This window comes from Hyperolius riggenbachi, chromosome 5 (genome assembly GCF_040937935.1).
Source record: "Hyperolius riggenbachi isolate aHypRig1 chromosome 5, aHypRig1.pri, whole genome shotgun sequence".
Taxonomy (NCBI): Eukaryota; Metazoa; Chordata; class Amphibia; order Anura; family Hyperoliidae; genus Hyperolius; species Hyperolius riggenbachi.
The window spans coordinates 6,878,594-6,898,822 of record NC_090650.1 but is presented as its reverse complement, the minus strand read 5'-3'; the positions used below and the strand labels follow the sequence as shown (position 1 = coordinate 6,898,822).

Sequence of the window (20,229 nt, the reverse complement as noted above, 5' to 3'; positions counted from 1 at the left end):
TTTGCGCGCGGTACTTAGCGCACGATCTGATTGAGAAAACTGGTGCTAACCTACTTAGCACCCTGGTTAGCGCGCCTTAAGACTTTAGACGTGCTAAGTAGGTTAGTAAATCAAGCCCTATATGTCCCAACAGTGTGTGTAGGCAGCTATCATGTGCTCTATTACAAGAGCCACAATGGAACCCTCTTACAGCCTTTATGTGCCACATATACCAACAGCCCCCATCAAGTCCCCATGTAACATGTGCAGCCATAATGTTCCCCATATAACAAGTGCAGCCCTCTTGTGTCCTAAACACAGAGCCACCATCAAATCCCCCGTGTAACATAAACAGCCGTTATGTTCCCCATATAACAAGTGCAGCTGCCATGTGACCTATATACAAGGAGCCACCATCAGGTCACTCATATAAAAAGTGCAGCAATCAAATCTACCATATAACAGGTGCAGCAATCATGTCCCCCATATAACAAGTGTAGCAATCACATCCACCATATAACAAGTGCAGCAATCATGTCCCCCATATAACAAGTGCAGCAATCACATCCACCATATAACAAGTGCAGCAATTATGTCCACCATATAACAAGTGCAGAAATCATGTCCACCATATAACAAGTGTAGCAATCACATCCACCATATAACAAGTTCAGAAATCATGTCCACCATATAACAAGTGCAGCAATCATGTCCACCATATAACAAGTGCAGCAATCATGTCCACCATATAACAAGTGCAGCAATCATGTCCACCATATAACAAGTGCAGCAATCATGTCCACCATATAACAAGTGCCGCAATCATGTCCACCATATAACAAGTGCAGCAATCATGTCCACCATATAACAAGTGCCGCAATCATGTCCACCATATAACAAGTGCAGCAATCATGTCCACCATATAACAAGTGCAGCAATCATGTCCACCATATAACAAGTGCCGCAATCATGTCCACCATATAACAAGTGCAGCAATCAGGTCCATCATATAACAAGTGCAGCAATCACGTCCATCATATAACAAGTGCAGCAATCACGTCCATCATATAACAAGTGCAGCAATCATGTCCATCATATAAAAAGTGCAGCAATCATGTCCATTATATAACAAGTGAAGCAATCACATCCATCATATAACAAGTGCAGCAATCATGTCCACCATATAACAAGTGCAGCAATCACGTCCATCATATAACAAGTGCAGCAATCATGTCCACCATATAACAGGTGCAGCAATCATGTCCACCATATAACAAGTGCAGCAATCATGTCCACCATATAACAAGTGCAGCAATCATGTCCACCATATAACAAGTGCAGCAATCCTGTCAGTGCAAACACGTACAAAGTGCCAAGTGCAAAGTGCAAAGTGCCAAGTGCAAAGTGAAAAGTGCCACCTGCAAAGTGCTGGGCACTGTACATACACATGTCTATCTCATTATGTCACGTGCCAGTTCGGGTATCCTTTAAGGTCAGAGGGGAGGAGTATCTTCAAGGCCAATGATACTCTAGCTGCCCACTTATTCCCCCTAAACTGCCCTGCTTTCATGTCTCTGCCACTGCAGGTTTACTGTTTGTTGTTTACTTATTTCTTTTAAACTAAGGAAATACATAAAAAAGGTTAATTGGACCCTTAAATAACAGTTCGTTCCATCACCTAGCTTGTCCTCAAACCCTCATTTGCCTTTCTTCTTCTAAGATGAGCCTATTGAAATGTCATTTCTGGGCTGTTAATAAGCAGAGCAGAAATTGGGAAATAAACAAGACTGCCTTTTCAGAAAATTACAATGTAATATTCAATTTGTCTGTCAGAAGGTGGTTGAGGGAAAGGAGCAGAGTCTGGCTAAACAAATAAACTCGCCGGCCGGGAATCAGGTGCTATTTGTGCTGTTTGCTTGGTGGCATTTCCAAACACTGACTTAGAGGTGACATTTAACAAATTTTAGCAATGGCTTTAGAGAAATGGCAGTAATAGTGCGAGGGCGTCCAGTTCAGGGAACTCTCCTGTCACCCATTTCATCATAAGAGCCGAATTATACAGAAATATTACAAAAAGGATTTGTCTGCCAAGTAAAGAGCAAAGGAAACAATTGGGGCTTATTCTTCCAGAACCGAAAAATGGCTTTTTATTTCTGCGCTGTCTGCAACATGTTTCCTGGTAATTTTTGGTTCATTCTGAATGGAGTACTTTTTGCTTTTAGCAGAATGGGCCACCAGATATCCAGTCCCACCCTCCTCTGCATCACATGATGAAGAGTAACCAATTACTTTCATCTTTATCTAGTGACAAGATATATATATATACACTGTACAGCGCTGCGTAATATGTCGGCGCTATATAAATACTAAATAATAATAATAATAATAATCTTCCTGGGGCTGTGGTCACATGATTATGCCTTCAGGAAGCTGCTGTCTCAGAGTCATGCTAGGAGAGAAGGTGCACTGTCACTTTAAATTTGAATTTAAAACGTTTTACAATCTGTTTTAGGGGGAAAAAAATCTACTGTAGATGAAAGCCTAAGTACTAGGCTATGTGAGGGGGCAGGATCAGGGCCGGGCCGAGGCATAGGCTGGAGAGGCTCCAGCCTCAGGGCGCAGTGTAGGAGGGGGCAGGATAGTGGGGTACCATATTTTCTGGATGGACAGTTGTCTTTTTTTCTCTACACAAATAACTTTTCAGCACTTTGCAATTAAAAAACTTCCAAAAAGAAGGTGAAAAAGTCCTATCATTATTATTTTCTTGCTTGCTGGTGGTCTAAAAGACATGGGGCTCGATTCACAAAGCGGTGCCAAGTGTTTGCACGCGAGTGAAAACCCCTTTATCACGCTGCGTACGCGTGGTAGCTTCGCGCGAGTTAGAGCACAAAGCGGTGATAACTTTGCTTATGCAAAGGTTATCACGCCTAAAGTCTTTTAGGCGTGATAACTGAGTTATCACCGCTTTGTGAATCAGGCCCAATAAGTTTAGATCGCTTGTAAAGTCCCGCACGCAAAGCAGCGCCATTAAACTTTATACAAAGTGCACCAGACTTTGCTAGCGTAAAACTTTTGATCAGCTGTGCACTGCGGTGTTAACGCAGTTGGTGCTTAAACTTATCGGGCTCAATTCACAAAGCGGTGATAACTCAGTTATCACGCCTAAAAGACTTTAGGCGTGATAACCTTTGCACCACTGAGTTATCACCGATTTTTGCTCTAACTCGCGCGAAATTTCCGCACAGTCCCACAGGGCTTAATGGGAGCTTCGCGCGAAGCGGGGACGCTGCGAGTTTCTTCTTATCATGCCTAAAGTGAGTTTAGGCGTGATAAGGGGCTTTTCACTGGCGTGCAAACACTTTGCACCGCTTTGTGAATCAAGCCCATCATGCCTAAACTTATCACACCTGGGGCTCGATTCACCAAGCGGTGCAAAGTGTTAGCACCGTGGTGAAAAGGCCCTCTTCACGCCTAAAGTCACTTTAGGCATGATAAGAAGGGCTTCGCGCGAAGTTTCCGCGCGTAAAGTTTTGCGCGCGCTCCCGCGTGCGTGCGCGCGAAGCGCCCCGCACTTCGCGCGATGCGCCCATTAAACCCTATGGGACTTTGCGCGCGCGCCTGTGCGGGTGCGCGCGCAAAACTTTGCGCGCGATAACTTCGCGCGAAGTGCAGGCAAAAACGGTGCTAACTCAGTGGTGAAGAGGTCATCACGCCTAAAGTCCTTTAGGCGTGATAACTGGGTTAGCACCGCTTGGTGAATCGAGCCCCTAGGGCTCGATTCACCAAGCGGTGCAAAGTGTTAGCACCGTGGTGAAAAGGCCCTCTTCACGCCTAAAGTCACTTTAGGCATGATAAGAAGGGCTTCGCGCGAAGTTTCCGCGCGTAAAGTTTTGCGCGCGCTCCCGCGTGCGTGCGCGCGAAGCGCCCCGCACTTCGCGCGATGCGCCCATTAAACCCTATGGGACTTTGCGCGCGCGCCTGTGCGGGTGCGCGCGCAAAACTTTGCGCGCGATAACTTCGCGCGAAGTGCAGGCAAAAACGGTGCTAACTCAGTGGTGAAGAGGTCATCACGCCTAAAGTCCTTTAGGCGTGATAACTGGGTTAGCACCGCTTGGTGAATCGAGCCCCTAGGGCTCGATTCACAAAGCGGTGCTAACCCAGTTAGCATGCCTAAAATACTTTAGGCGTGATAACCATTGCACCATGCTGGTGAAAAGCCAGTTTAGGCATGATAAGTTTAGGTGTGATAAGTTTAGGTGTGATAAGTTTAGGCATGTTAAGTTTAGATAAGTTTAGATCGCTTGCAAAGTCCCGCACGCAAAGCAGCGCCATTAAACTTTATACGAAGTGCACCAGACTTTGCTAGCGTAAAACTTTTGATCAGCTGTGCACTGCGGTGCTAACGTAGTTGGCGCTTAAACTTATCATGCCTAAACTTATCACACCTAAACTTATCATGCCTAAACTTATCACACCTAAACTTATCACACCTAAACTTATCATGCCTAAACTGAGTTTAGGCATGATAAAGGGCTTTTCACTAGTGTTGGGCGAACAGTGTTCGCCACTGTTCGGGTTCTGCAGAACATCACCCTGTTCGGGTGATGTTCGAGTTCGGCCGAACACCTGACGGTGCTCGGCCAAACCGTTCGGCCATATGGCCGAACTAAGAGCGCATGGCCGAACGTTCCCCGAACGTTCGGCTAGCGCTGTGATTGGCCGAACGGGTCACGTGGTTCGGACCCGAACGCGCTCTGATTGGCCGAACTGTCACGTGGTTCGGGTAAATAAATACCCGAACCACGTCATATCTCCGCCATTTGTCTGTGGGTTTAGCTTTGGGTAGGCAGGCAGGGTAGTTCGCGCTCCAGCCACGCTAGCCAGGGTCCCCCCCAGTCATTGTGTGTCGCTGCTGGGAATAGTAGTACACCGCTCGCTCAGCATTCTGTTTACTGCCACTCTGTGTACCTCGCTCAGCCACACTATATAGCATTCTGTTTACTGCCACTCTGTGTCTGCTGGGAATAGTAGTACACCGCTTGCACAGCCACACTATATAGCATTCTGTTTACTGCCACTCTGTGTACCTCGCTCAGCCACACTATATAGCATTCTGTTTACTGCCACTCTGTGTCTGCTGGGAATAGTGGTACACCGCTCGCTCAGCCACACTATATAGCATTCTGTTCACTGTTCTGTGTCTGCTTGGAATAGTGGTACACCGCTCGTTCAGCCACACTATATAGCATTCTGTGTACTGTTCTGTGTCTGCTGGGAACAGTAGTACACCGCTCGTTCAGCCACACTATATAGCATTCTGTGTACTGTTCTGTGTCTGCTGGGAACAGTAGTACACCGCTCGCTCAGCCACACTATATAGCATTCTGTTCACTGTTCTGTGTCTGCTGGGAATAGTGGTACACCGCTCGCTCAGCCACACTATATAGCATTCTGTTCACTGTTCTGTGTCTGCTGGGAATAGTGGTACACCGCTCGCTCAGCCACACTATATAGCATTCTGTTTACTGTTCTGTGTCTGCTGGGAATAGTGGTACACCGCTCGCTCATCCACACTATATAGCATTCTGTTCACTGTTCTGTGTCTGCTGGGAATAGTGGTACACCGCTCGCTCAGCCACACTATATAGCATTCTGTTCACTGTTCTGTGTCTGCTGGGAATAGTGGTACACCGCTCGCTCAGCCACACTATATAGCATTCTGTTCACTGTTCTGTGTCTGCTGGGAATAGTGGTACACCGCTCGCTCAGCCACACTATATAGCATTCTGTTCACTGTTCTGTGTCTGCTGGGAATAGTGGTACACCGCTCGCTCAGCCACACTATATAGCATTCTGTTCACTGTTCTGTGTCTGCTGGGAATAGTGGTACACCGCTCGCTCAGCCACACTATATAGCATTCTGTTTACTGTTCTGTGTCTGCTGGGAATAGTGGTACACCGCTCGCTCATCCACACTATATAGCATTCTGTTCACTGTTCTGTGTCTGCTGGGAATAGTGGTACACCGCTCGCTCAGCCACACTATATAGCATTCTGTTCACTGTTCTGTGTCTGCTGGGAATAGTGGTACACCGCTCGCTCAGCCACACTATATAGCATTCTGTTCACTGTTCTGTGTCTGCTGGGAACAGTAGTACACCGCTCGTTCAGCCACACTATATAGCATTCTGTGTACTGTTCTGTGTCTGCTGGGAACAGTAGTACACCGCTCGTTCAGCCACACTATATAGCATTCTGTGTACTGTTCTGTGTCTGCTGGGAACAGTAGTACACCGCTCGTTCAGCCACACTATATAGCATTCTGTTCACTGTTCTGTGTCTGCTGGGAATAGTGGTACACCGCTCGCTCAGCCACACTATATAGCATTCTGTTCACTGTTCTGTGTCTGCTGGGAACAGTAGTACACCGCTCGTTCAGCCACACTATATAGCATTCTGTGTACTGTTCTGTGTCTGCTGGGAACAGTAGTACACCGCTCGTTCAGCCACACTATATAGCATTCTGTTCACTGTTCTGTGTCTGCTGGGAATAGTGGTACACCGCTCGCTCAGCCACACTATATAGCATTCTGTGTACTGTTCTGTGTCTGCTGGGAACAGTAGTACACCGCTCGTTCAGCCACACTATATAGCATTCTGTTCACTGTTCTGTGTCTGCTGGGAATAGTGGTACACCGCTCGCTCAGCCACACTATATAGCATTCTGTTCACTGTTCTGTGTCTGCTGGGAATAGTGGTACACCGCTCACCCGTCACTGTATAGCATTGTGCTCTGTGTCGCTGCTGGGAATAGTGGTACTGTATAGCATTTCTGTACTGCCACTGTACTGCTGCCAGTCAGCGTGTACTGTAAGGATAAGTGAAATGAGGAAGAAATCCGGTGAAAGAGGGAGGGGCAAGGGAAGAGGTGTTTCCCCTGACGGTTCACGTACAGGCCACAGGGGAGCACCCAAGAAAACCCACTCAATACCACCCATGTTGTCCAGGACAACAACCCTCACAAATCCAAAAGAACAGGACCAGATAATTACTTGGATGACCTCTCAAGCGTCCAGCAGTGGGTTAAGCAGCACCAGCACATCACGCACGAGGTCCGAGTCCTCAGCCAGTTACAAGGAGCCAGTGGGCACAAAGCTGACACAACCGGCAGCGACACCACGCACACAACTGCCAGATAACCAGTCCGATGAATTACCTCAGGACACAATGGGGTATTCGCAGGAGCTATTCCCAGCCCAACAAACTTCCACCTTTCAAAGGTCAATGGAGGAACAGCCAGAAATGTTGTGCCTGGATTCACAACCGTTAACTGTGGGAAATGTACCGCGCACTGAAATACGAGGCGAGTCCGAAGAGGACTCGGAAACCCAAATCCCAGAGCAATTTGGGCAGGAGGGGTTGCAATTGCAGGAGGTCGGCCGACAAGATCTGGAAGACGACGTTGGAGTGTGCTGCGCAGAGGTTGTTGTGGGGAGCTCTACTCCACGGCGGTGGCCCACAATGACATATGACGAGTTTGAGGAGATGGAAGAGGAGGGTATGGACAATGTGGACAGAGACCCAGATTTTGTTTGTGAACGAGAACATCGCCGTCGTAGCAGCAGCACAGATGAGTCTGTTGAAGAACACACTGCTGCACGAGTTCGCCTTGTGCCACAAGGTAGGCGGCGCGCAATTTCAGGCACCACAAGCGTGGAAGTTCAAGTGAGAGGCAAAAGAGGAGCAAACAGAAATCGCCAGCAAGGAGGCAGGTGCTCCAAAGTCTGGGCTTTCTTTGAAGACTGCACTGAGGATGTTACCATGGCGATTTGCAAGGTGTGCAAGACCCGCCTGAGCAGGGGGAAAAATATTAACAACCTCTCCACCACCAGCATGAGCCGTCACATGCTATCCAAACATCCCACTCTTTGGGCAAACGCGTCAGGACAGGGTACCAGAAACAACACTGCCTCCCTTGGGTTCACCAGACCCGCCTCAGCAGCAGCAGTAGCCCAGCCATTGCGTGGTTCACAACATTCACAAACATCAGACGACGCTGACACTGTCACTTTCCGGAGTAGTGCTCTTGAGGTCTCCCAGTGTTCATCAAACACAACAACCAACAGCCCTTCCGTGTGCAGCGCTACGGTTCAGTTGTCTGTGTCGGAGATGTTTGAGCGCAAGAGGAAATTGCCAGCAAATGACCCCCGGGCCGTGGCAGTAACAGCCAGCATAGCCAAGCTTCTGGCCTGCGAAATGCTGCCATATCGATTGGTGGAGACAAACAGCTTCAAGGGCATGATGTCAGTGGCCATCCCACGTTACGTGGTTCCCAGCCGCTACCACTTTGCACGCTCTGCAGTGCCTGAGTTGCATGAGCACGTGGTCAGCAAAATAACCCGAAGCTTGAAGAATGCCGTTGCCTGCAAGGTTCACCTCACCACTGACACCTGGACGAGTGCGTTCGGCCAGGGTAGATACATCTCCCTTACCGCGCACTGGGTGAACCTTGTGGAGCCTGGCAGCGATTCCTCACCTGCTACGGCACGGGTGTTGCCCACGCCACAAACAGCTGCACCGCCGTCCCTCCCACTGGATAACAGCAGCACCTACCTCTCTGACTCCTTCTCCTCCAACGCATCTCAAAGCTGTACCTCATCCGGAAACGCTAACCCAGCAGCAGTAGGATCGTGGAAGCAGTGCAGCACAGCTGTTGGCATGCGTCAGCAAGCGTTGCTGAAGCTAATCTGCCTTGGGGATAAGCAGCACACAGGGGAGGAAATTTGGAGGGGAATAAAGGAACAGACGGATTTGTGGCTGGCACCGCTGGACCTGAAACCGGGCATGGTTGTGTGTGATAATGGGAGTAATCTCATTCGCGCTTTAAGGTTGGCTAAGCTGACACACATCCCTTGCCTGGCGCACGTGATGAACCTAGTAGTTCAGCGGTTCCTGAGGACATACCCAGGCGTGCCCGATCTGCTGTTGAAGGTGCGTCGAGTGTCCAAACATTGTAGAAATTCCAGTACTGCTTCGGGGGCACTCGCCAAGATGCAGGAGCGCTTCAATCTCCCCCACCATCGCTTGCTGTGTGATGTCCCTACGCGCTGGAATTCTACGCTGCACATGCTAGCCCGCTTTTGCGAGCAGAAGAGTGCAGTGGTCCAGTACATGACGGCGCAGTACCGAGGCGCATCCGGCCAGCTGCCAAGCTTCTGTGGATCCGATTGGGCCAACATGTTGGACCTCTGCCAAGTCCTCCAAAATTTTGAGCAATCCACGTTGCTTGTGAGCAGTGACAACTCTTCAGTCAGCATTACCATACCACTGCTGTGTTTACTGAAGAGGTCGATGTTAAAAATCAAGGAAACAGCTGTCATGATGCAACTGGGGGAATCTGAAGGAGAAAACGATCAGCGTGATGGTACCAACATCAGGCCATCCGCCTCAGGGAACGCTGGCCCCAGCAGCTATGACGAAGAAGAGGAGGAGGAACAGCTGGAGTTGGAGCAGGAATTTCATGCCACCACTGACGAGGGCCAGAGCGGTGCACGTTGGACTTCCACAATTCAACGCGAATGGTCAGCAGAAGCAGACCAGGAGGAAGGTGACGACTATGATGCATCACAACAACTATCACAACGCTCACAAGAGGATGATGAGGATTCTGGTAGGACTCTGGCACACATGGCTCAATTCATGCTAGACTGCATTGAACGTGACCCACGCATTGTGCGCATTCTGGACAACACCAATTACTGGGTTTATACCCTTCTGGATCCACGGTACAAACACAATGTTCCAAAACTGCTTGAAGAAAGAGTCAGACAGGTCAAAATGGAAGAATACCAGCAGGCCCTTGTGGAGACTTTAGAGAGGAGATTGACATCCTCCCCCTCCTCTAGCCAGTTGTACGCAGACAGACTGACTTCCGCAAACCCAGGACGACCAGGAGGGCAGCAAACAACGCAAGCCGCAGCTAGTACCCAAAAGGGAATGGTATCGGCAGTGTCCTTGGAGTGGGAAAATTTTCTGACACCCATGCAGCCGCAGCCCACTGAACAGCAAGCGTGCAGATCCACCTCCAACACCGATCGCCTGGAGAAGATGGTCAAGGACTACATGTCAGATGGCGTAGCTGTGTCGAACCATCCATCTGCACCCTTCAACTATTGGGTATCGAAGCTAGACACCTGGCACGAACTGGCAATGTACGCAATAGAGGTGCTGGCTTGCCCGGCAGCCAGCGTTATGTCGGAACGCTGTTTCAGTGCTGCCGGAGGCATCGTCACAGATCGGCGTATCCGCCTCTCTACAGACAATGCAGACCGTCTGACTCAAATTAAAATGAATCAATCCTGGATTGGAAATGACTACGCCACACTCCAGGACCCCAACCAAGTAACATGACCAATGAACATCTGGGATGGTGTTGCGTTTCCGGGCCCTGTTTATTGAACCTCTCATCTGTATTACATTTATGACTGCATGGCGGCAAAAAGCATTGCTGCTATATCCGCACGCTTTTTGTCCACATGCAAGGCCTGGGTTGTTGTGTCTCACAAAGCGTGGCCTTCTCCTCCTGCGCCTGCTCCTGTTCCATCACGTCTGCTGCTGCTGGGTTAGCGTTGCCGCGTGGTCCCTGTTTATTGAACCACTTATCTTTATTACATTTATGACTGCATGGCGGTACAAAGCATGCTATCCGCACGCTTCTTGCCCTCATGCAAGGCCTGGGTTGTTGTGTCTCACAAAGCGTGGCCTTCTCCTCCTGCGCCTCCTCCTGTTCCATCACGTCTGCTGCTGCTGGGTTAGCGTTGCCGCGTGGTCCCTGTTTATTGAACCACTTATCTTTATTACATTTATGACTGCATGGCCGTACAAAGCCTGCTATCCGCACGCTTCTTGCCCTCATGCAAGGCCTGGGTTGTTGTGTCTCACAAAGCGTGGCCTTCTCCTCCTGCGCCTGCTCCTGTTCCATCACGTCTGCTGCTGCTGGGTTAGCGTTGCCGCGTGGTCCCTGTTTATTGAACCACTTATCTTTATTACATTTATGACTGCATGGCGGTACAAAGCCTGCTATCCGCACGCTTCTTGCCCTCATGCAAGGCCGGGGTTGTTGTGTCTCACAAAGCGTGGCCTTCTTCTCCTCCTGCGCCACCCTCCTCCTGTTCCATCACGTGTGCTGCTGCTGGGTTAGCGTTACCGGTCCCTTTTCCTGGAACCTCTTATATGTATTACATTTATGACTGCATGCCGACAAAAAACATGTTACCTGTGCAAAGAAAACAGACATTTCCCGCATTTAAAAGACAGTTTTCCCTTTGAAACTTTAAAATCGATTTTCTCAAAAACTATAAGCTCTTTTTGCTAATTTTTTTTTCCTCTTGTACCCACTCCCAAGGTGCACATACCCTGCAAATTTGGGGTATGTAGCATGTAAGGAGGCTTTACAAACCACAAAAGTTCGGGTCCCCATTGACTTCCATTATGTTCGGAGTTCGGGTCGAACACCCGAACATCGCGGCCATGTTCGGCCTGTTCGGCCCGAACCCGAACATCTAGATGTTCGCCCAACACTACTTTTCACCAGCGTGCTAACTGTTAGCACCGCTTTGTGAATCAGGCCCCTAAACTTATTACACCTAAACTTATCACACCTAAACTTATCACACCTAAACTTATCACACCTAAACTTATCACACCTAAACTTATCATGCCTAAACTTATCACGCCTAAACTTATCACGCCTAAACTTATCACACCTAAACTTATCACACCTAAACTTATCATGCCTAAACTGAGTTTAGGCATGATAAAGGGATTATCACCAGCGTGCTAACTGTTAGCACCGCTTTGTGAATCAGCGGTGATAACCCAGTTATCACGCCTAAAAGACTTTAGGCGTGATAACCTTTGCACCACTGAGTTATCACCGATTTTTGCTCTAACTCGCACGAAGTTTCCGCGCGTACGCGCGCGCGCAAAGTCCCATAGGGCTTAATGGGAGCTTCGCGCGAAGCGGGGATGCTGCGCGCGTGCGCGCAAAACTTTGCGCGCGGAAAATTCGCGCGGGTTGCTTCTTATCATGCCTAAAGTGAGTTTAGGCGTGATAAGGGGCTTTTCACCACGGTGCTAACTGTTAGCACCGCTTTGTGAATCAGGCCCATCATGCCTAAACTTATCACACCTAAACTTATCATGCCTAAACAGAGTTTAGGCGTGATAAAGGGCTTTTCACCAGCGTGCTAACTGTTAGGACCGCTTTGTGAATCAGGCCCATTTTATTGACAAGATGTGAAGCTATCACCTAGGAGAAAACTCACGAGAAAAAGTTACTTGTATGTGTATTCCTGACTGCTTGTCTGCTTTAGCCTCTTTCATGATCTCTCGTTTCTTAAAACTAAATATGAGGAAAACAGAACTAATCATTTTTCCAGCGTCTCTGTCCTCCTCTCTGACTGATATGACAATAAATGTTAATAACACCCCTATAACTTCAGTTCCCAAAGCACAGAGCTTAGGGGTCATATTTGACTCCTGTCTCTCCTTAACCCCCCTGGCGGTATGAAAAATTCCGCCAGGGGGCAGCGCAGCAGTTTTTTTTATTATTATTTTTTTTTAAATCATGTAGCGAGCCCAAGGCTCGCTACATGATAGCCACTGCTCAGCGGCATCCCCCCAGCCCCGCCGATCGCCTCCGGCGATAGGCGATCAGGAAATCCCGTTCAAAGAACGGGATTTCCTGGAGGGCTTCCCCCGTCGCCATGGCGACGGGGCGGGATGACGTCACCGACGTCGGGACGTCATTGGGAGTCCCGAACCACCCCTCGGCGCTGCCTGGCACTGATTGGCCAGGCAGCGCAGGGGTCTGGGGGGAGCCGCGCGCCGCATCAGATAGCGGCGATCGGGCGGGGGCCGGCGGCGATCAGAGTGCTGGCGCAGCTAGCAAAGTGCTAGCTGCGTCCAGCAAAAAAAAAATTATGAAAATCGGCCCAGCAGGGCCTGAGCGGCACCCTCCGGCGGCTTACCCCGTGTCCAGCACGGGGTTACTGCTAAGGAGGTTAATTCCTCACATTCACTCCTTAACCAGCTCCTGTCCTCTCCAACTCAAAAACATATCACGCATCTGACCCTTTCTCACTAAGGTCACAATTAAAATGTTAGTACATTCTCTTTAATATCTCGTTTGAGCTATTGGAATATACTGCTTTGTGGACTAACAACTAACCAACTTGCACCGCTCCAATCTGTACAGAACTCAGCTGCTCCTCTCATTCATCTCTTCACGCTCTTCCTCTGCTGCTCCTCTCTACCAGCTAACAGACTGGCACCGCTCCAATCTGTACTGAACTCAGCTGCTCCTCTCATTCATCTCTCTTCTCGCTCTTCCTCTGCTTCTCCTCTCTACCAGCTAACAGACTGGCCCCGCTCCAATCTGTACTGAACTCAGCTGCTCCTCTCATTCATCTCTCTTCTCGCTCTTCCTCTGCTTCTCCTCTCTACCAGCTAACAGACTGGCCCCGCTCCAATCTGTACTGAACTCAGCTGCTCCTCTCATTCATCTCTCTTCTCGCTCTTCCTCTGCTTCTCCTCTCTACCAGCTAACAGACTGGCACCGCTCCAATCTGTACTGAACTCAGCTGCTCCTCTCATTCATCTCTCTTCTCGCTCTTCCTCTGCTTCTCCTCTCTACCAGCTAACAGACTGGCCCCGCTCCAATCTGTACTGAACTCAGCTGCTCCTCTCATTCATCTCTCTTCTCGCTCTTCCTCTGCTTCTCCTCTCTACCAGCTAACAGACTGGCCCCGCTCCAATCTGTACTGAACTCAGCTGCTCGTCTTATTCATCTCTCCTCTCGCTCTTCCTCTGCTGCTCCTCTCTACCAACTAACAGACTGGCCCCGCTCCAATCTGTACTGAACTCAGCTGCTCGTCTTATTCATCTCTCCTCTCGCTCTTCCTCTGCTGCTCCTCTCTACCAACTAACCGACTGGCACCGCTCCAATCTGTACTGAACTCTGCTGCTCGTCTCATTCATCTCTCTTCCCACTCTTCCTCTGCTTCTCCTCTCTACCAACTAACAGACTGGCCCCGCTCCAATCTGTACTGATCTCAGCTGCTCGTCTTATTCATCTCTCCTCTCGCTCTTCCTCTGCTGCTCCTCTCTACCAACTAACAGACTGGCACCGCTCCAATCTGTACTGAACTCTGCAGCTCCTCTCATTCATCTCTCCTCTCGCTCTTCCTCTGCTGCTCCTCTCTACCAACTAACAGACTGGCACCGCTCCAATCTGTACTGTACTCAGCTGCCCGTCTCATTCATCTCTCTTCTCGCTCTTCCTCTGCTTCTCCTCTCTACCAGCTAACAGACTGGCCCCGCTCCAATCTGTACTGATCTCAGCTGGTCGTCTCATTCATCTCTCTTCTCGCTCCTCCTCCGCTGCTCCTCTCTACCAACTAACAGACTGGCACCGCTCCAATCTGTACTGATCTCAGCTGGTCGTCTCATTCATCTCTCTTCTCGCTCCTCCTCCGCTGCTCCTCTCTACCAACTAACAGACTGGCCCCGCTCCAATCTGTACTGATCTCAGCTGCTCGTCTCATTCGTCTCTCTTCTCGCTCTTCCTCTGCTTCTCCTCTCTACCAACTAACAGACTGGCCCCGCTCCAATCTGTACTGATTTCAGCTGCTCGTCTCATTCATCTCTCTTCACGCTCTTCCTCTGCTGCTCCTCTCTACCAACTAACAGACTGGCCCCGCTCCAATCTGTACTGAACTCGGCTGCTCGTCTCATTCATCTCTTCACGCTCTTCCTCTGCTGCTCCTCTCTACCAACTAACAGACTGGCCCCGCTCCAATCTGTACTGAACTCAGCTGCTTGTCTCATTCATCTCTCTTCTCGCTCTTCCTCTGCTGCTCCTCTCTACCAACTAACAGACTGGCCCCGCTCCAATCTGTACTGAACTCAGCTGCTCGTCTCATTCCTCTCTCCTCTCACTCTTCCTCTGCTGCTCCTCTCTACCAACTAACAGACTGGCCCCGCTCCAATCTGTACTGATCTCAGCTGCTCCTCTCATTCATCTCTCCTTTCGCTCTTCCTCTGCTGCTCCTCTCTACCAGCTAACAGACTGGCCCCGCTCCAATCTGTACTGACCTCAGCTGCTCCTCTCATTCATCTCTCTTCTCGCTCTTCCTCTGCTTCTCCTCTCTACCAGCTAACAGACTGGCCCCGCTCCAATCTGTACTGAACTCAGCTGCTCGTCTCATTCATCTCTCTTCTCGCTCTTCCTCTGCTTCTCCTCTCTACCAACTAACAGACTGGCCCCGCTCCAATCTGTACTGAACTCAGCTGTTTGTCTCATTCATCTCTCTTCTCGCTCTTCCTCTGCTGCTCCTCTTTGTCAAGCTCTTCATTGGATGTCAGTTAACCAGAGTATTCACTTCAAGCTCTTAGGGCTTGTTTACACTAAGGGTGCTTTTTGCCTTTTTTTTAAGCGACTGCGATTTTCAAAATTGCCCTAAAAACCCTTGTGCAATGATTCCCTATGAGAGTGTTCACATCTGAGCGATTCGATTCTGATCCGCTCACCAAAACGCTGCCTCTACCATTTTACGGGAGCGATTTGCCTCAATGGAAGGTATAGGGAAATTGCAAAACGCTTGAAAAAAGCGCTTTGTATAGCAATTTCCCAAGCGCTTTTAAGAATAAATACATTGTATTTATTATTTGCTGGGTCAAACAGTTCACTTCCCTGCGTCAGGAAGTGAACAAACAAATCACTCTGCAAAACCGCTTAGAAAAATGCTTCACAAAAAATCGAACCCCCCAGGTAAGCGACGGGAGGCGCTAAGAAAAATCACTCACAAAATCGCAAAACGCTGGCCTCAGTGATTGCGATTTTAGATGTGAACAGAGCCTTAACCACAACCTACAAAGCTCTCCACAATCTCTCTCCCCTGTATAACTCCTCACTGCTTTCCAGATACCAATAGCAATTTAAGATCTGCACGAGCTTCTTTTGTCCTCCTCTAGAATCACCTCCTCGCATTCACGTAAACAAGATTTCTCACATGCTTTACCCATCCTCTGGAATCCTTTCCACAACACATCTGTCACTTTCCAACCTTTGAAATCTTTAAACGTTCCCTCAAAACTCACTTTTTCCGACAAACATACATTCTAACTTAGGCCTTTCCCGCTTTGACCTCTGGCCAAGTTGTACGCCTTACTAGATAATCTAAAAACACACTGCCTCTAGGTATTAATATTGCATACTACCCCACCTCATGTCAATTTTCGCATATACATTTTTGCACATTTACTCTTCTGTGCAAAAAATGCTGATACTGACAAACTTAAATGCATTTGATGAAAATGTGTTTTTTCATGATCTATATATTTTCGCAAACATTCTCATTTGTGCAAAAATGTGTTTTGTTTTTTCAGGAAAATGATGGCGATACAAAAATGGCCTAATTCACTCATCACTAGACTATCCTTCTCGTCCAGGTCAACGCTCTCTCACTAATTACACCTGGACAGGACAATCCATGCAAGATCTCACCAACCGCTAAAGTGGGAAAATTATCTAAAATTGTTTCAGCCCTTTTCCCGGCGTTTTTGCGAGCCTAGCAGTGAGCTGCCGATACAGCGGAGAGCTTCTCTCCAATTTTCTTCCGTGAGGCAAACGAATGATTATCAGCCGACACGTCAGAAATGTTGACAGAAAACCAGGACAAACAAAACTTCTTTTCAAAGTCATTAAGGCTAATTTATTTTGGTGGGAGAAGTTATTCTTTTGAAGAAGAGAAAGGCTGGCACTTGTGCAAAGTGAGAATATAAATGCTTGCTGAATGGGGACATCTGAAGTCCAGACTGGAGATGCTTCCAGCTAGAATTACAGCTGATCAACCAGCAAAAGCAAAACACAGAGCAGGCCTTTCTAGACTTGAAAGTCAACCCCCAGGGATGGGGGGAGGTGGTATGGTCCAGGTGAGTAGTTGCTTGATTGATTTGACATGAACAAGTAGGGTGACAACTTCTTTCATGACGTGACGGATGGGTGCAAAGCTGTTCGATTGTTTTGAGTTTGTTTTACTGCATAATAACTTCAGTTTTGTAAAGAGACTACGGCGATTCGGAGATTGTTCTTTTTCTGTTACTTTGTGTATTGATTTTATTATTGATTTTTAAAAATTATGGATTTGAAATGTATTATTTCAAATCCATAAATGCATAATGCAAATGGTATACATTTACTATTTTCATGCAGTTGTCTGTGAAGTAGTAAGAACAATGCACATCAGCAGAAAATGTTTCAACTTTTTTTAAATTTTACCCACAAAAGTGAAATTAGAGGTAATTGGTGGGCATGCATAAAAAAAGGGGCGAGAGGAAAAATGGGCACCTGTTTTCGTTAATAAAATTATTGTTAATATCTACAGATATTCTTCATTTTTAAAGTGTGCATAGCTTCAATTATCGTAATAAAATATTGGTAAATATTAACGATATTTTACTTAACCTGACCGCACTCTCACACAGATTCCTCCCCTCTCCGATGCCTAACCTTAAACCCCCCTTCCTAATGCTTAACCTTAAAAAAACCCTTCCAGATGCCTAACCCTAAAACTCTCCTTCCAGAGGCCTAATTCTAACCCCCCCCCCCCCCTTCCTGACGCCTAACCCTAAAACCCCCCTTCCTAACCTTATAATGTTCAAAATGATACATTTCAAAACCATACATTTCAATCAATAATATTTTGTAAATACAAAACAGTACAAATTTCAAAAACTATAACGTTAGAATTTTGATAACAATAATTATTGTACGCCTAAATTTCTGCTTCGGGTGCCTAATAGTCGATATTTGAATTAGCGTTTATGGGGAGCCCAAATAGTTCAGTAGTTACTGGGTGACCAAATATCCTGCTTCCCTTGGTCTGATTTATGAAAGGGCCCACATTCCTCCCCAGCAAGCCCCTTTGACAATTTTTATGCCCATCATGTATTAACAATTTCCTGGCTATTGCTATGTTCTTAAATAATCCAGCCAATATATGGAAGATCTTCCTTCATACAGCACTGCAGCTTCTAATGACTTTATTAATCCAATGTGAAACTATTTACAAAATAATTATGATGTAATTAGATGAATAAACTTTTTTTTTTTTAACATGCATTTAATAGAACATGGATTATTTGTCATATTGAATCTCGGCTCTGCCTGTTCAGTAATCCAGCACCTATTCAGTAGGAGACCTTGGGCAAGTCTCCCTAACACTGCTACTGCCTATAGAGCGCGTCCTAGTGGCTGCAGCTCTGGCGCTTTGAGTCCGCCAGGAGAAAAGCACGATATCAATGTTCTGTGTTAGTTTGTTTGATTAAAAAAAAAATATATATATATACTAACGATTTTTTTTAGAAGCAAAATGTTGACTGCTTTAATCTATAGGTAAGGTTATCCTCCTGATCAGTCTTCATGTGTCCCCACCCCCTTCCTCCATAATAGGCTCCCAGTCAGCTGGGAGGTGTGGCTTTACCTCACACAGCAATAATCCCTCCCCCTCCTTTAAACAAGTAGAGTAGCAAGTTTACTTATTTGTTTTGTGAATATTAAAGAGACTCCGTAACAAAAATTGCATCCTGTTTTTTATCATCCTACAAGTTCCAAAAGCTATTCTAATGTGTTCTGGCTTACTGCAGCACTTTCTGCTATCACCATCTCTGTAATAAATCAACTTATCTCTCTCTTGTCAGACTTGTCAGCCTGTGTCTGGAAGGCTGCCAAATTCTTCAGTGTTGTGGTTCTGTGATGCATCTCCCCCCTCCTGGCCCCTCTCTGCACACTGCTGTGTGTTATTTAGATTAGGGCAGCTTCTCTCTTCTCTCTTATCTTTTACAAGCTGGATAAATCCTCCTCTGAGCTGGCCTGGGCTTTCACATACTGAGGAATTACAGACGAGGGCAAAGCTGTTTGCAGGAAGAAACGAGCAGCCTGAAACTTCAGTGCATGGGGGAAAGAAACACACAAATGATCTCTTGAGATACAAAAGGAAGGCTGTATACAGCCTGCTTGTGTATGGATGTATTTTCTATGTGTGGACATACTGTACATCAACCTACTTCCTGTTTTGGTGGCCATTTTGTTTGTTTATAAACAAACTTTTTAAAACTGTTTTTAACCACTTTTAATGCGGCGAGGAGCGGCGAAATTGTGACAGAGGGTAACAGGAGACGTCCCCTAATGCACTGGTATGTTCACTTTTGTGCGATTTTAACAATACAGATTCTCTTTAAAAAAAAAATTGCAAAACATTTTTCACGCGTACTTAATATAAATGATTCTATTCAATGCACAGTACCTCACAAAGGACTGCTTCAGTTAGGCCTTAAATCATCATTTTAATTTTTTAAGTCTTTGCTTATTAAATCATCAGCATACACTTTGTTATTAATAATATTTGAATACATCTCTGACATTTTTAAATGAAGACTTTAAAACAAAAAATCTTTGCATTTCAATTAAATCATTTTATTTCTTGCAGCACACAACACATGGCCAAAACTAGAAACAATGACTTTTAATATGAAGGCCCTGTGGGCATTTATTGCTGCAAAGACATCAGAATGTCAAAATATTTCTAACATTTCAGGATGCTGAAAATGTGCCCAAACTTTAGTGCCGGGCGCTGCGCCGCCAGAGTGCGTTTTATCCATAAACAGAGCGTTGGCGCACGCAGGGAAGCAGATCTATTACTGGCAACAAATATCCACTATTGTGGAATCCCAATCCAACTTCTTTTTATTTCAGTGCAAAGAGGCAGATAATGATATTTTGTGGTAATTAAGCATTATAACATCAGATTTACATAAATAAAATGCCTTAATAGAGAAAAAGGATTAGATTAACAGCAGGTGAAAAGTCAAAGTTTTTCTAAAGATTGCTCAGTGATTATTAGGCTGATATCTGACATTGGTCCAACCTGGGAAGCTGCAAGACCACGCAAGATATAAACTAACCACCTCCCCCCGCTGCTCCACCACCACCACTGTCCAGTCCAAAATATAAACTACCCCCCACCGCCCCCCACCCCTCCACCACCACCACTGTCCAGTGCAAAATATAAACTACCCCCCACCCCTCCACCACCACCACTGTCCAGTGCAAAATATAAACTACCCCCCACCACCACCCCCCCCCCCACCCCTCCACCACCACCCCCCCACCATTACCACTGTCCAGTG

General features: G+C 47.2%; 1 long non-coding RNA gene across 1 annotated transcript in view; it reads left to right on the top strand.

The window, feature by feature from the left end:
- The window catches only part of LOC137519521 (uncharacterized), a 127,839-nt gene extending 110,871 nt beyond the window's left edge, over positions 1 to 16,968 (top strand). The window contains exon 3 of the long non-coding RNA XR_011020998.1: positions 16,429 to 16,968. This is a non-coding gene — a long non-coding RNA (uncharacterized lncRNA). The remainder of the gene's footprint in view (positions 1 to 16,428) is intronic.
- Positions 16,969 to 20,229: the final 3,261 nt, after the last annotated feature.